Below are 18,093 nucleotides of genomic sequence, written 5' to 3'. Positions count from 1 at the left end.
TCCATGCATGTGTTGCTCCGTTCTTTTTTCTGCAGGTTTTTTTGACCCCTGGATATTGAATTCGCATAAAGTGAACCCACTTTACAATGTAAAAAATAGGGATAGATTCCCACAGCGGTGAGGGAGGAAGTGAGGCTAGGACTAGAGAAGGGGTGATGGGAAGGGTGCCACTCCCAGGTTGCACAAGGCAGCAAAGCAGAGGGAACAGAGTGGTCCTCACCCCAGCCCCGGCTGCAGTGGCCCCGGGAGTGACCAGTGTCATCAGCCTGCAGCCGCTGGGCTGCATCAAGTTGAACCTGTCCCCCACACCTGAGCTCTGCCTGTCTCCACTTACCTCTACTCCTGGGCTGTGCCATGTCCTGGTGCAGGCAGCTGGTATCGGCTGCTCCCGGGGCCGGGGTGAGTGCAGATAAGAAGAGCCCCAGGCAGTGCAGGGTGCAGCACTCACCCCAGTCCCTGCTGCAGAGGGGAAGGGGCGGGGGGAGATGGAAGGGGTTGGGGGACAGAGATCAAGGCCCCCACAATAAGGGTGGTAGTGGGCCAGAGACAGGGGCAAGGGCTGCAGTGAATGGGGCCCTGGGGTGGGTCATGGGATGGTTGGAGCCTGAGTGGCTCGTCTAGAGGCGTGGCCAGGCTCCTGCTGCTGAGCGCACTCTGGGGAAGGCATGGAGGGCAAGTACCCCCTGGACTTGTGCATGGGATAGAGGTGGGCTGCTGCTGCAGGCTGGGCCTCTGTGCCCCACTGCCTCAGGAGCCACACAACACCATGTGCCTACCGCCACCAGACTACATTGTGTCCCTTTCCTGCACAGCGGTGGCTCATATATGGCATCACGTGGCTCCTGAGGCAGCAGCAGTGGAGCACAGAGCCTGTCCGTCTCCACCCTGTGCACAAATCCAGGGGTCACGTTACTGCCAATGCCTCCCCCAGGATATGCACAGCAGCAGAAGCCCCACCCCGTACCCCTGGATGAACTGCCCAGGCTCCAACCATCCCAAGACCTATCCCAGGGCCCCATTCACCCGAGCACCTGCCCTACTCCTTCCCGCACGGTGGGGGTCTTGATCTGCTCTCCACCATGCCCCTTCCCCTTCACAGACTTGCCTGCTGTGGTGTGCTGTGCTCCATGAGACTTGAGGCGTGGTGTAGGGGAGGATTTGGAGCCATGCAGTTAGCTCCTAAGGCTTAAGGTACCCTGTGGCAGCACAGTTATAGTGAGGTCCAGCAAGGGGCTTGCGGACCAGTGAGGCCCAATAGGGGGTCTGGGGAATAGTGGGGACCAGTAGGGTGCCAGGGAACCCTGGCAGGGGTTCAGTCAGACTGGGACCATGCAAAGGCCCATGAGCAGCCTCCCTATTTATTATATTTCCATCAAGGAGTGGCAGGTGAGAAGCGGGTCACCCTGTGGGCAGAGCAAGGCACTGTTACAGAGCCACTAGGAGGTGTCACAGCCACCTCTGGGACCCTGACATGCTACGAGGTGCCATAACTACATGTGTAGTCCATTCTCTAGCTGTAGCTTCTGAACTACAGTTCTACTACCCAGTAGCCAGACCAGGGTTAAAACTAATTTTGACCCTGAAGGGTCTCCTCTGCCCCTGCCTCCTGGGCTGAGAGAGAACCACACTACATAACATGCTTCAGTTGCAATGCAGAAAATCAGTTTCCCTACATTCCAATTTTGATGGGCTGTTTTGGAGGGAAAAGGCTCATGAGGTATGCAAGTAAAGTATGGTACCTATATCACTTCCAATTAATGTATCTACTTAGAAGAAAAGCTCTTTGTTGTGGTAATATTTGGCTTATCACTTCTCAGCCTCTTGCAGGATCAGATCAAATATATTAGGCTTATAGTGAGGTATTGACTTGCTTGGGACAGGAGTTTTATTCCAGATAAAGACAGAATGGGGCAGAGCTTCCTGGGGTGAAGGTTTGTACATTCTTATACAAATGAGTTGTGTGATAGGAAAAAGAGTTCTCTACAGAGTGAGAGCATCACAGAAATCCAAAGTTTTCATATCTAGTTCACTGACCCCAATCCTTATGTCATTTTGTGCACTTTACATGTGCTCTGGGGGGTGGGGAAGCAGCACTTTAATTAGAGCAGCTCCAAAAGCCGTTCTTATTGAAGTGCCACCGCATCTCATGTATTGGCAACCCCACGCTTAAAAAAAGCAATGTGGCATTTGAACTAATGCTCATTCAACAAGCTTTAGTTCAAGCACCCCTGCTGCCATTTTCAGTGCAGGGACGCTGATACACGAGACACAAGAAGCTCCTGGAGAGTGGTAATTAGAGCATAATGGAGCAGCCTCCACATTCATGTACAAGCACCCTTTGGGTACCACTGATTTGAATTTGACCATCAACTGAGGACCAGCCAACTATTAAAACAAAGACTGGATTTTTTGTCTGCTGACAGGGTTTGAAAGACTTCAGAAAGAATTGAGATTTTGGCATTCTTTGCGAGTTCTAAAAAGTCCAGATGACATACCACTACACACTATTACACAAAACAGACTGGGAAATCACCGAAAGCAGAGCAGAGGGAATATGTGTTTATGTGCATGAATTAAAGTGCAAGTCTTATACTGGTACATTTTATTTAAAAAATGTGTAAGAGTAACGAAGCAAGAAAGCACATATAAGGAACAGAGTAGATTTATTGTGTAAATAGTTGCTGTTTAAAGTTTTTCATAGAATTCCAAATTATCTAACCTTAATGTATACTTAAATATTAAGTGCAGTGTAGTGCTGTACAGAGATAATACCCATGTCAGGGTATGTTAGCTACCAGAAGCAATATTAACATAGCATTCTACCCAGGCTAATCCACTATTCTCCTTAAACAGCCAATTCACCCAAGTGCCGAAGCAAACATTGCTTCCAGTACCCAAGCTAGTTAACTCACAGGTAGCTCAGGTATAACAACTTTCACATGACACTACATTGCAGTGCATATAGACACACTAAATGTATCTAAGGGGAGAGATCTGTAGAGTACTCTTCTTGAAGTTGCCTGGGAATTATTAATTGGGGCTGGTTGGGAATTTGCTTTAGCAAAGCATTTATTCTATGGGAAAACATTGGTTTCTTGAAAATGATAGCACAAGTGTCACTTCTGATGAATTCCCAGTTTTAGAAAATATAGTGAATTACTAGAAAGCCTCTTTCATAAATCTGAAAAGATCTTGTTTTCTATTCTAACGTAGCTTCAAATTGAAGTTAATCTACTGTGAAAAAGTAAAAAATTAAATTGGAAAAATCAAAATCAAGTTAAGTTAAATGGGCAAAACTGTTTGATTTGATATGATTTGGGGGTGGGGGTGAAGGGGCCTTCAATTTTTTAGATTGATTTTCCCCCCCATTTCTAGAAAGGAAAAAATGTTCAAATCCTGAAGTTCTCATGGAACAGGAAAAATGTTTTCCATTCATTTATATTATTAACATCTGATTTTCATGGGTTTACATACAATCAACCTGAGGCTTAAGTCTATAAAATGGTTCTGGAAAGTCCTAAAAAGACAGAGAGCTGATCCAAGGTTTGGAAAAGAGAGTATAAAAGACTGTTATTCTGCTTACTCTCCTCCTGTCTCATTAAACTATACTCAATCTGTGCACAGAAAAACTATCAATTTTTTTACTGAGCATTTTACTGAGATTCGGGTATATGTTAATAACAAAAGGCACACCCCTAGCACAATAGCAACCCCTTGCACTTCCTAAGCCGCCAAGTTGTAAATCCCCATATTAAAGCATAAAAAAGAGTCTAGAACTTTCCTATAAAACCATGGTAAGTGTTTGTTAATATGTACAAGTTGTATTTTTCCTTTGTCTCATACTGGGCACGTCTACACATCACTATACAGCCACATTGCTATGGCACTGTGCTTTAGTACTTCCTTTCTGAGTACTAAAGCATGGCACAGTAACTATCTGTACTGAGCCTGCATATGGCACACAGTTAATTTTGCCACTGTCACCATAGCAGCACATGAAAATGGGGCAGAACACCACCATGGTGACATAGCTGCTGATCACAGGTAGATCTGTATGATCGCTATGTCATCGTAACATGCTGTACAGCAACACAGTGTGTTGCTACGTTGCCGTAGGGTGATGTGTAGATACATCCACTGAGTAACAACTGAACTTAGCCGACACATTAATAAAGTAATTCAGCTTCAAGCAGGCACCTAGTAAAGAAAAAGTAGATCACACAACTAAAATTTAGAAGGAATAAGAGACTGAAAACAGGGTCTTATAATGGAAAGTATCAGACAGCTTGAACTGAACACAACACTACCAACTCTCTATATAAAGACACACACAAGAAAGCTGAAAACATAAACAAAATAGTTAAAGTTTGAGCTCACATATTGTATTTACCATTCATCTTCTTTAAGTTATGTTCTACAATGGAATACTGTTTTTTTCTTTGGGAATAAATCTTTCAAAAACATGTGGCACTAGTGAGATGTTACTGTAAGAAATCTGTCTAGCCATAGATATTATACCAGTCTTATGACAGTTTTCTTGAGTAACTTATTAAAAACATACTTTATTTTTCAGAAAAAGAAAATATTGGTTTTTTTAGGTTTCAGAGCTGGACAATTTTGTGACACTTTTCAGTTGCACCCCCCCACACACACACGTTTTACAGTGGTTTGTCAGTAAGCACATTCTTCAAATAAATTCAGCTATTTCAATAATTTCCATGTTATCATCATCCTAATCATGGAAGTGCTGTTTAGATGGATAAGCTGAAGTTATCCAAAGAGCAGTAATTTCAAATCCTAGAAATACAGAAAAAATAGTGTTGGAAGGGACCTCAGGAGGTCATCTAGTCCAGCCCCCTGCTCAAACAAGGACCCTCCCCAACTATATAATTCCAGCCAAAGCTTGGTCTACCCAGGTCTTAAAAACCTCCAAGGATGGAGAGATTCCACAACCTCTCTGAGTAATCTGTTCCAGTGCATTACTCCAAATGAGAAAGATTATTCTAGTATCTAACATAAACTTCCCTTGCTGCAACTTGAGACCATTGCTCCTTGTTCTGTCATCTGCCACCAGAACAGTCTAGCTCCATCCTCTATGCAACCACTCCTCAGGTAGTTGAAGGGTGCTATTAAATCCCCCCTCACTATTCTCTTCTCCAGACTAAATGGGCACATATACACATGCAGGGAGGCTGCTCTGATGCACTGTAATTAATTGAGTCTGCTGGAGCATGATAATTACCGTGCTCTAGCAGAACCCAGTGTCACGTGCATCAGCATCCCCATGCTGAAAAATGGAGGGGGGGATACTTTAACTAAAGCTCGAATGACGCTTTAGGCACTTTAATTAAAGTCTCCCACTCCCCACAATCCTGGAGCACATGTGTAAATACCTAACAAGCTCAGTTCCCTCAGCCTCTCCTCAGAAGTCAAGTTTCCCAGGCCCTTACCCATTTTCATTGCCCTCTGCTGGACTCTCCAATTTGTCTACATTCTTTCTATGCATTAATCTGCAGAATGTCTCCTCCCCTTAACCAGAAGGATAGAGGAAAACACCATTTGAGCACCTGTCCCCTTCACCCTTGCCCCCGGAGCTCTGTAGTCACCTTTGATCTGCTCAGGGTCACCCCTAGCAGTATCAGTGGTGTCCACATGGATGATCAGCATGGGACAGTAGTCAGAAAGCCAGGGGAGAGCCTTCCATGACATCTTGGATATGGGCTCTGGGCAAGCAGCACACCTGAGACAATAGGTCAGGCTGGCAGATGGATGCCTGTCCCCCACAGAGGGGTATCTCCAACCACCATCACCTGTTGCTTCCTCTTGGTGGCAGTGATCTCCATCCTCCCAACTTTAGCAATGCCTGGTCTGGCCTCCTCCACCAATGCAACATGTTCCTCCTTCTGTTGCCAGGGCTCCATATTTGTTCTCCGTGCAAACTGCTGCAGGTGGAGATAAAGATTTCTGCTTGCTGCCAGAAGTCACAAGCTTCCAGCTTCCACTTTTCTGGGTTCTGTGTCCTTTTCTTTCTCTAGTGCTGCCTTTTACAGTCCGTCTTTCAGTCCTGGAGGTCTCAGTGAATCACGGAAGTCCTCAAGATGGAGGATGCCACCTCCTCCTGCAGCTCTCTTGCCTGCTCCCTGAGGGACATATGAGGAGGCACTGCTCACATCGCAGGCAGTCCCCCATCTGGCTGTCCGTGGAAGGAACCTACAAGCTAGTCTTCACAGTGCCAAACAAGGACCTGGGTGGAAGCCTTGATAACGAGTGGCCCTCCCTTGTCAGACACAAAGCAGAGACAGTGGCAATGGCTCTGGCATTGTGATGCCCTCCAGCCAGTTCTCTGGGTCTCTTAATCTGCTGCCTCTCTCTTGCTGCCTTTCTTCCAAGCACATCTTCCCTAGCAAGCTCCCCTGTAAGTTGGCCTGTCTTCTGCTTCTTGGTTCTAAAAGGTTCCCTTTTCCCTGCTTCCTCTCACCAAGCTTACAATTAAGGAAGGTGAGAGAGAATTTCCAGGAAAACTGCCTAGTGAACTCCCACTTGGGACTCTACTAGTTAAAGTGTTCAAACAAGAAAGGCTAGACAGTAATAGTTAAATAGCTGGAAGACAGCTAAAGAGAGGGGGAGTATAACTAATAACACATTTGCAAAAACCTTGGAACCATAAATGCTCAAATGTTTTGGCTTATCTAAGATTTTTAAATACCCTAATAGCACTTGTAATTACCTTACTGATTTTTTTTCCAATAAAGTTTGTAGCCTGTCCCCAGGGCCCAAGTGTAGTAGACTTAGAGAACTTTAAATGCAAGTCTAAGCTTTGCTTGCCAGCTTCATCTTTTCCATTTTACCAGGGTCATTTCTTCTGCAAATGGACAATCCTTTAACAACTGTTATACTTTGCATGCCTGGTATTACACTACATAGACACCTAAATGTAATTTGGCTACTAACCCTCATATTTATTACACTTTGATGACCCTGAACACTCATACACCACTATAAACCTTAAAGCTCCAATTAATTACTACCATAGCTAGCAAAAAGCTATTTCATTCCCTATGCTTTTTCACTCTATTTTCTCTCAAACATACATTACTTAATAATTCCCTCCCAGTACCTTTATGTGTTTATCAGGCTTTTGGCTCACTTCTTACACAAGTCATAGAAAATATGCTGGTAGAGGCTGTCAAGTACTATCTCTTGATTTTAATGCATTTCTCTGGTTTCAGTTATTGTCACAAAGGAGAATCAAGACATACAATGATCTTTAGTTCTGGGCTGGCTCTAGTCTTCTGCTATTCCTCATATTAATACTTTAGCTTGTGTTTTGACGAGTACTAGTTATCCAATTCTTACAAAAAAACCAAACCATTGCAACATACTTTTGCTCAGCTTACAAAGTCTCCTAGCATTTCAGCTAGTCTAACACAAGCATGTTAGGGTGTCTCTTAGGACTTTGTTTTGGGTGTAATTTTCCACAATAAATATCTGTGCTTTCTATTTACATTTACTTTCTGTTGCTAAGGACTTAGTTATTGCTTTTGCTAAAGATATCGTCTTTTGTTGTATACTTATCCTTCCCTGGAAAGCCGGGTATGAACAAACTGCCACTGAGTAGAACAGAGTGTATTGTGGACCATTTTATTTAATTCATATACCCAGAATGGAACATTTGATTATTTAAGATCTTCAGAACAGAGGCTGAATTTTACTATATTTTGTAACCCAGAAAGCACAAAGGGGGCTTGATTTTGACTGGTGCCTCTAAGCAGCAATATAAAAATACAAGAATTATTATTACTAAATTAGATCCCAGGACTCCTAACTTTTAATTCACTATTTGAAAGGGGCTTTCACAATTTCATTACAACATGTTGTGAAATTGTGGGTGAGATTTTTACTTCGCTTTCTTTTCAAAAGAGGCTGTCAAAATCATAAGACCCAAAACACTGGTGAGAGTTTTTGTACTGTTTTGAAGACACTGTCTTCTTCAGTCTTCTTATCTCTCCCTGCTTTATGCCAATTATCACTGCCTCCAGCAAAATGGACTGTCTTTTGTTCAGTATTTGAATAGCACCTAGCACAATGGAGTCTCAGTCTTTAACTGTGGCTTCTAACAAGTACAGTTAGACCCGTTAATATAACTCTTTCTTTGAAACTCCAAAGCAGTGGTATAAGTTGATAAACCCATGATTTGTTTTCATTTTTAATGAAAGCACATCAAAACTATAACCACAGATCTAGGCCTAACCACCAAATTTGAGTTCAGAGCTTGAATCTACTAATGGAATCTAAGCACTGAATCAGAGACCCAAAGTTACAGTTAAGTAAAGTCCAGTACAGAAGAAGAGCTGCCTTGTTTTCAAGATACTGGCCTGGTTCTGCCAATGAGTTCCTGCATCCTTCGGTTTTAACTAGTGTATTGTATATAGTAAGAAATACACACAATTGCTAAGTCTCTTCACAGGAAGCCTTCAACATTACCAAACTCCAATACCTTGAATTTTCTGGTTTCCTACTGTCTCACAAAAGACTAGGCTAAAAAGTCTCCCATTGAAGGAGGGCTCAACGTTAACTAAGGTAAGGAGCTCTTTTCCTATCTGCAGCTATGAGACATCCAGACTAAGTTTAAGATTTGGTAACCGGGATAAAAGTGTTTCAGCAAAGTGCAGTCTCAAGTGAGATTATTTAGGTTTTTTTTAAATTTCCAAGGCTTATTAGGACTGGGCCTAACAGTAATTCTGAAAAGCAGGAAGTCAAGCTTGCGAACAGCTGTTCAAGTCAGTCATATTCAGATCCAAGAGTTGGTCTATGAAGTCAAACAAATAAACAAAAGAATACAAATCAGGCATTTTGAAATGAATTCCCTGTAAGACCAATAATAAATGTGTTGATTTATTAAATGAAAAAATATTCTATGCATTAAATCAAAACATAAAAGTGAAGAACCTACATGGAAACTAGTTAAAGAAGTCTGCCCTTTCAAAAGGCTCAATACATTTAGAAACTTTATTTTAAAAGTAACCATAGATGCTCAAATCTAGATCCTTTAATAAAAATGGGTATTTTAATAGCTACTAAGTATCCATCTCTCTCATCTTTTCTCCAGAAGAGCTGGAGGTACTCAGTATCTCTGAAGATCTAACCACTTTTCAGGAGGTGCTTAAATGTGGATTGTGTCTAATGCAATACTCAAGCATGAAACTGTTGGCCACAATACAATTCTAGTAAAAGACTAAACAATTAGGAGGTTTGTAGTGTATCAGCAATAATTAGAGTGGGGAAAAAGATATAGGTGGAAATAATCTGGAAGGTGAAACCTTCTGGATGGCCACTACTTGATAAGCATATTAGTTAATGTTCCTCATGCCTTTGTGATTCCAAAGGCCAATTATTTGAGTTCTCAGCTTCACATCTGCTTTGATGCACCAGTGGAATTGTTCCAGCTTTTGTAAAATGCTGGTTGGTTGAATACATTTCCTGCTCATAACTATCCCAGCATCTTTCCGACAGTGGTATCCTTGTACCAGCTATGTTTGTATTTTTATCAACTATATGGTAATAGGCTATAGTGGGATGATTCAGGGAACATCTAATTAGTTTGAGGCCAAACTCATTGAAGACTCCAAGTTTTAAGAATCAAAATATGTGATTGAATCATCTGTGGAACCAAGCTTTCATTTGTTCATTTTGTGCTGTTGAATGTTTGTTACTTTCCACATTACCACTTATATTCCAAACTTAAAATAAGGCTTATTTTCTAAAATGTTCATATTTAATGAGCTACAGTTAACAACAATTTTATTAATTGTCTTGAGATCTTTATAATTAATGCTCCCAAGCAAATTTGTTTCATATTTGTACTGTGCTGCCAGGAAATTGAAATGTAATAATTGATTTTCTTTTGTTAACTTGTTATATAATCAGTAGGATAAAATTATTCTTGGTGTAGTCCAGGAATGCTACATTTTAGTATTTGGCACAATTAATTATGAAGACAGTCTCACTCTCCATTTCTTTGCCTATTATCTTACTAAAAAGGACTACATTTTATTTCCTAATAAAGTACAGCAGCATACAATATCATGATATACTGTTGTGGTCTTACTTGTCACAGAAAATGGAATAACAGGATTTAAAACTTCTGCTTCGTGCAATTAATCCAAGCAACACCCCCCAACCCAAAAAACAAAAACAAAAAAACCCAAAAGCAAACAGTTGCTGGAGAATTCAAGTTACTTCTAAACACTATGCATAATGCTAGCCTTAAAATTCATTATTTATGCATCTCATTAGTGTATGCTGCAAGTTATTGTTCCCGATTCCCCTTTCATTTCTTCTAATATCATGCCCCTGACTCCTCCTCAGGGTCTGCAAGAAGAAAAGGGCTGCATAGAAACCAAACAATAAATACTTTGTTTTACCTGACATTTTAATTAAGAGTAGATTTTCTGCATTAGATTTTTATGGTATGAAGACTATATTCCATTAGTGTTTACTGGATACTTGTTGGTGAGATCATAAACCATAAATATGAACAATCATTTAAAGTTTACATAAGACTCAATATTTACTAAACATATAGTTAAAATCACTCATTTTATTGCCTACAACAAAAATAGCAATACAACTCCTCAGTTTCCATTAATCTCAGTGCACTCTTAAGTTGCAAGCTGACTGACTTCACAGATGTGTGTGTATGACATATGCCCTAGGGTATAGTTGGTACCATACTTCTCCAATAACTCTCAAGAGGATCTTTTTATTTCTTCCTCCTTTAAGGAGAAATATGGTCATCTTAAGTTTAATACAATTTTAATATATTTACTGATATATATTATTCTTAGGGCTTGTCTATTATTTAGTAACCAACAGAGTTATATTAGTATTAGATTCTAAGATGAGTCAAAAACAGAAATGAGAAAAAAAGTTTTGATTTAACTGTTCATTTTTGCTGTATTTTTAGTGACAGTTATATTAATTTTTAGCAAAAAAGTAATGATGATTATTTCATCTGGTAAGTTAATCTGTTTCCTATAGTCCACAGGTACCATATCTGAAAATGTATAACAGACAAGACACCCCCATAGACCTTTGTCAGATAGTCAGAAAATTACAGAGATGTAGATCAAAAGATTAACAGCCAACAAAAGATTGCTTTCTATTATAAATTTATGCATATGTTTCTATTCTGGTTTAAATGTCCCAAACAAAGGTATTTCCACTACTTCCACTATCTGTGAAAAGTAGTCTGACCCAAAAAAGATCTAAGGATATGCAATTCAATATTGAAGGATGACGCCAATTTACAGATACATCTTCTTGCATCAAGAAAGTAGGCATTCGTTTCTTTTTGTTGGAAAGATATGAAAAAAATAGAAAGGAGACAACATTGCACAAATTTATGGAAAAAAGCCAACAAATAAAGTATCCAATAGTACTATCCCAGCAAAGAATATGAATGAAAAATGTTAGTTTCATATAAAGAAATAACACATTTTCACTCATAATGCCAAACTTCTGGTAAGAATCACAATGTTAAAACAAACCACAGTTATTTGTATATTGTATCTGAATCTTCCATGTTCAGATGTTTAGAAATTAAAATGCCTTGTTGCCAAACAGTATACACCCAAGAAGCAGTATAGGCAAACAAAATCCCACTTGACTGAGGTCACTTGCTATTCTTGAGGGCACCTTCCCTCTTAAAAGAATTATATGCTATTTTATTTAGAATGTAATAACATTATTTAACAAGAAAGTGTCCTGTGAGAGTTTAAAAATAGTTACTTTTAAAGCAGCTCTTCATGCAACACAGCCAAATTCCTGGGTCCCTAACTCCACGTGATAACTGAAGAATAAGTTTTCCACACTTTTTCAAGTCAAACCCAGCCAGAGGTGTATCATTTTGGAGCTGTATTTAAAAATATTTGCCCTGTCATTATTTTAGGTTACTGTTTTCATATAAATAAAACAAAAGTGAAATGATACAAGAGAAGTGGTGCAGGCTTCTACCCTGGGGGTGTTTAAGAGGAGGTTAGATGCACATCTTGCTGGGGTCATTTGACCCCAGTACTCTTTCCTGCCATGGCAGGGGGTCAGACTAGATGATCTGCTCAGGTTGGTACAGTAAATGAGCAAAATATGAAGTAGACTATTGAATGGGATCCCTGTAGATGCACAGCTTTAAAAATACGAGTGGCCTAAGAAAAACATTATCTATGCATGTGGTCACATAGAGCTCAAGGAAGTTAGAAGACTGAGATTTTATTTTTAAAAGTAAGAAGCACAGTTATTTGGCAGAGCTACAAACTCTGGCAGGGAAGCTATTCTAAGATCCTGCCCCCTGTTCTTTTCCTCCTTGGCTTGCCCCCGAATAGCAAGTTAGACTGTTCTAATTAAAACTTACCAAAAAAAAAAAAAAAGAGAGAGAGAAAGAGAGAGAGAGAGCCAGGCATAATAAATACATAGGAAACTACATCGTGAAGCCGACAAGAATTTTCAAAATGCTGAAGCCAATGGAAATGTTCATAATCAAGAGTGCTGTTCAAATCATCATTGCCTTTTCACCTTGATCCAAAGCTGTTTTCATTCTTAAAGTTGGAACTGTATAAATTTGGGAGAGAGCAACTTAAGGCCAGCTTGCCCAGAATCAGTGATATTCCAGGAAAGCAAGGAGGCCAGCTTTAAAAACAGCATGTAGAAGCATCATTTACAAACAAGACAGGGCAGCTGCAAATATCAGAGAGTCTAGGTTTAAAAGTGGTTAAAAGAAGAGGCATTAGTGGGCAATACCAACTATATACAACCTTTGCGCACACTGAACTACCATCCCTGACAAAGATTTCTGGAGTGTCAATATATACAGGCCAAAATTAAGAACTCACACCAGCCATTAGCTGATCAGTGCTGTTGCCACTAAAAAGTCCAGGGGTTTTCAACTGGAAGCAGGATCACATCCTGCCCCATGTTTTGATGCTTAGTTTTTTCCAGTTCATATACAATCACAAATGCTTAATTCTTGCTCTCCAGTGATGACAGAAACTTGCTCAACTTAACCACTGGGCAAACGTGGGTAATTTTGTGGTTTTTTTAAAGCAAAGTCTCTCCTCACCAGGCAGGTTACCCCCATCCCCACACCTGTCCTGCTTTGCTAATGTTCTTCCTCTTCTAAACCAACCCTGGCAGGTCTTCAGCACGACAGGATAGGATTATTGACTGAAATCTTTCTCTTGGGTGTCCTCTTAGTTGCAAGGTCTTGATGACTATTTATTTGCTAAGGGATATTTCTTCCACCTGACAGTATACACACATCCTTCTTGTAAAAAAAAAATCTCAGAAGTGACATTTTTAGCACTTGTGTAGAAACTCAAGTTGGTCCCATCAGCAATGAGTTAAAATGTCTATGAAATGGTAAATATACTATTTATTTATATCTTAATCATTATGTAACTTGACTTGAATAAAGTCCAAGAGCTACTATAAATATGGGCAGTACCTACATAAGACATAAACATAGGTTGCCTGTATTCATGCAATTAAATATTTGTCTATGCTAAGGAATGAAATAGTTTATATAAAAACAAGCAACATGCATATAAACAGTCATTTATACAAAACTATACAAAACGGCAGTATGCCGCACCTCTGTAGTGGTGAAGACATTTAAGACTTGTGCCATGTTATAGTTTTGCTGCTAGGATAGAAAGGGTTTTTAAAGGACTAAGGAGGATTAGAGCACTAGATCTCTTTGAAGAGATTCTGCATTTTATATCATCAGGTTTCCACAAGCAGCTGAGTGCACTGGAAATCAAGGATGCGCCTTTATTTTTGAGCAGCATCCAAAGCAGAGGGCAGGGTGGTAGAGCATGCCACTCTATCCCTGCTGAGGGCTTTGAAGGAAGACAAATACAAATACATTCTTGCTACATTATAGTCTCTCCAGTGCATCCATCGAGGAGAGAGAGTCCTATGGATGTAGGACGGCTCCCAACATTCAGCCTGTTCTCAAAACAGTGGGGAGGCTGGAACGGGAAGGGCTTTTCCAGCGCCCCTTTCTACACGGCGCACTTGTGTGCGCACCTTGGCCAAGGAAGCTCCCGGGGACGGGACTCAGGAATTACAGCTTAAGTCAGATCCGTGCACTCTAAGTCCGCTTGGAGCCAGATGGCCGCTGCCACCTCCGTGGCAACTAGTATCCGTGTAGGAAGCAGGGATGATTCAGTCTTACAAGAGGCTCCGCGGTCTCTCATGCAAGAGAAATGCCCCTTGTGCTTACCTCGTTCCGGCAGCAAACAGCCAGGCTGGCGCCGCACAAAGGGCTGAGGGATTCCCTGCTCCTCCAGGGGCTGCTCCCCGGTTTCCTCCTGCAAACGAGCTGTTGCCAGAGCCGCGGCGCGGGGACCGCTTTGTCCGGGGGCTGCCCCTGCCCTACGGGCTCGACCCCGACTCAGCCTCCCCGCGGGCTGCAGGGGGCCGGGGGAGGAAGAAGAAGGGGAAAGCCATCCTCGGGGAGGGACATCAGGGCGGCGGTCGCCGGACGAGCGAAAAGGCAAAGCTCCCCCAGCTCTCTCTCATGTAATCTCCCGGCGGTCGCATGTGATGTGGCGGCGGCGGCTGCTGGCGGCGGGTGTCGCCGCGTGTCTGCGGATGTGCGCGCCGCGGAGATGGGGAGGCGGCGGGCGGGAGCTCGGCTCGGCGCGGAGCTAGCGGCGGGGACAGCCGGGCACCCGCCTGCCAGCCCCGTGTGCGCGGCTCCGGGCCTCCCCCGCGCACACCCGCGCTGCCATTTCCTCCCTCCGCGCGGCAGGGCCCGTCCGTGCACAGACCGCGCCAGGAGCGCGCGAGGTGGCCCCGCCGCCTCACACGCACCTGCACCCGCGCACACCTACCATTCACTCCTGCCTTCCTCTGCTCAACTCCTGGAGGGGTGCGTACACCTCCCCCCAACCCTTCACTTCCCGGTGAGATAATACACGCACCCACACCCCTTTCCCTCCGCTTCCCAGTGAAATAACACACACTCCCCTTCCCAGTGAGATTTCACACAGACAAATACATACTCCCCTTCACTTCCTGGTGAGATAAAACACATTCTCACTCTAACAGATAAGGACTTGAGAAATCCCTACTGGAACGACAACCTCCACAGTGTCCCCGACTTGTGAAAAAGCTGCAAGCCCTGCCAGGCAGGTGCAACCCAGGGTGCACTTGTATTAGGGACAGCTTCATGCACTTGCTCTGGGTGTCTTTTACCCTCGTGCCTTATTCCTTTTCACCGTTGTTGTCAAGTTGGGATCGTGTGGCAAAGTGCCTTAGTGCGATTCTCACGGCCTCTTTTTTTTCCTCCTAAAAGTATGTCATTTTTCTTCCTTTGTTTTTTAACAGGAACTTGTTCATCATTCCGGAGAGTGTGAGGAAATCTCTCACACGTATTCCCTTATGTTTTGGATGTTGCATTAGAAAGCAAGTCCTCATTTCAGTGTGTCCTTTCTTGCGCTGGTTGCGTAATAGTCAAGTCTCTAGGTTTGCCCTCCCTGTGGTTTGTTTCCCAGATTCCACCTCTCATTTATGACTCGCCCCATGATTCTGCCTTAGTTCCATACCTTTCCCTGTCAAGATGTACAATAAATTACCTACCACACAAAGGTTTCTTTCAAGCATCCATGGCTCCCTGACTCCTTGCTGGTTTTGATCATTTTTTCCCTCAATGCATGACTTATTTTTTGATGAGGCAGGCCATGATTTTGAAGCCTGCAAGCATTTATAGGACCTTATGTTTTCATCTGCTTTTAGTTTCTTTAAGTCACAAAAAACTAAAAAAACAACAACAATCTCACCCTCTCAAACATACCTACCCAATAAGACTCTACACACAGGGCAAGTGACCAGCATGAATATAGAAGAATTGTACTTTTACACTGTTTTAGTATAGCTTCCAGATGTAGAAACTATTCTTGAGTGAGAGTGAGTTCACTCTACTTTGGAAGTGGAGGAATCATTCCAGAATATTTGCTCCATAATAAAAAGTAACTTTTATTTTAGAACATGGCATCTAATGGAGGAGGTTGTATCCATACGGAGTTCATTTTAGTTTTAATATGCTCCCTCCCCTTGCCAAGTGAGGGCTTGTCATACATACCAGAGACAGATAAGAAAAGTCATCCAGGCCCATTGGGAAACCTTCGTCTACTGAACACACAGAGAAATCATCTGCACAATGGAAGAATGAGAGAAAAACAGAGCTTTATCAGATGCACTTCACCTAGGATACATGAAGGTAAATATTGCTTCAGTAGGAGAATCCTTTCCCCAACAAGCTTCTTGCTGCAGCACTCTTTCTTGTCCATTCACTTACACTCTTTTAGTTACTTACTAGGCCTTTCTCCCTTCCTCTTAAGATTTTTAAATTGCACCCAGCTAGACCATTCCTTACTAGTGAAAGCTTCCCTCATTCCTCTATTCATCTCCCCCCTCAGCCCCAGGTGTAGAGGAAGGAAACAAAAAGCTGTTTGGTCAAGTTATGATTGAGTTTATTCCCAGGTTACCTTCCATAAAAGGCACAACAAGATTCTGGCCATGGTACAAGAAGCAGCAACAGGGATGATACAGTCAGGTTTTAACTGACTGCTTTATTATAGGAGTTAGACAGTTTATCTAGTGGTAGAAGAAATGACTAGCCATTTGCTTTCTCCAAGGCACAAAAAAGAGCAGGTACAGAGCCACACCTGAAGAGTGCAGAAGTTCTAGGTAAGGACTAACTTCCTGAAAGATTTGGGGAGCTAGAGTTTACCTTTTTCCCTATGAAAACTCCAGGAAATCCCAAACTATTGGAGATGAACATTGTGAGGGACTAGCTGAGCAGGTAACTTTCCTCCCCATCTAGCAAAAGAGAGCTTGAAAAGAAACAAAATGCTTGCTCATGATTAGGCCCATCCTTTTTCATTCCCTCCCCCATCCACACAAATCTGATATCAGAGAAGAACTCAGTATGGATGATATAAGAGTTTTCTTTCATACATTCATATAGGCCTCACAGTGTGGGCAGCAAAGCAATGCATTTTACAGGCACTTCAGCTACTCTAAGCCAGCAACCTCTGAGATAAATTCAACAAGTAGCAGGATCAAGATAGAGAGTTAACACACACCATCCCAAAGTATCCGTCTTAACTACTGGTACTCAAATGGAAAATACAAAACACCAGGCAGCTTTTTGCCAAACTCAAAAAACACTGTAAGGAAACCTATCTCAGTTCAAGATAAACTAGTTCTTCAGACATATTAATTTATCAATTTTGATCTTGATTAAGCAGTATCTAAAGTAAAGAATAACTTCTTTTCTCCCAGGGACTTCCATTTCTTTTTACTGGCTTCTGCTCTCTCAGACACAACAGATGTCTAGCTCCTTCTTCCAGCAGCTGGATTCACTACAGGGGCTACTTTTTCATCAAGCTGCCCCATCAGGTGTTCTTAAATGTCTCCAATTAGGAGGAGTTAACCCTTCCATGACTTGCACAGGATGAGGGCTCTGTCACCGATTCCTGAAACCTATTTTGTAAAGGTGCTGTGGCTTAGTACATTGTTGTATTCAGGGTTGATAATTGTTACGTATTTTTTCTCAGCTCTAACTGTAAAATCTTACAACGTTAGATATCATAACAGACACTTGCCGGACTGTAGATTGCATGCAGTCGGGTTAGCATATAGTCCTCAGACTCCCACCTGGCCACTGCTGCCCTTATTGCTCTGGCTGCAACATTAGTTGGGGTCTAGGGTGGCACCGTCCCTTCTCCACCTTCTGCTGCATGCTCTTTCTCCTGCAGGCAGGGTGAGGCAGTACTAGCTGCAGTGCTAGGGGAACTGACAGGCTGGTGGAGTTGGGGAGCTGAAGGTAAAGCAGGAGTTAAAGCAGGTAAAAGGTAAAGCAGGAGTTCTGTACATTGTGCAGTACTAGGGTTACAGGGGGAGGTGAAGATGCCTGTGTGTCCTGTAGCCTTCAAAGCTGTGGCCTCTGCTGGTGTTGCAAGCAGCCCTTTGCTGCTTAGCTGGAGAGCCCTGAACTAGAACACAGTTAAAAAGGATGAATAGTTGACA

The 18,093-nt window shown here is 42.3% G+C and overlaps 1 protein-coding gene across 1 annotated transcript in view; it reads right to left on the bottom strand.

Moving 5' to 3' along the window:
* Positions 1–14,978, bottom strand: part of KCNB2 (potassium voltage-gated channel subfamily B member 2) — a 335,494-nt gene extending 320,516 nt beyond the window's left edge. The window contains exon 1 of the mRNA XM_090040169.1: positions 14,279–14,978. The gene's annotated coding sequence lies outside the window, so the exon portion shown is untranslated. The remainder of the gene's footprint in view (positions 1–14,278) is intronic.
* Positions 14,979–18,093: the final 3,115 nt, after the last annotated feature.

This window comes from Crocodylus siamensis, chromosome 3, assembly GCF_052110815.1.
Source record: "Crocodylus siamensis isolate JL-2025a chromosome 3, ASM5211081v1, whole genome shotgun sequence".
In the NCBI taxonomy this organism is placed as follows: domain Eukaryota; kingdom Metazoa; phylum Chordata; order Crocodylia; family Crocodylidae; genus Crocodylus; species Crocodylus siamensis.
The sequence above is the reverse complement of the archived record's forward strand: the minus strand, read 5'-3'. Positions and strand labels throughout refer to the sequence as shown.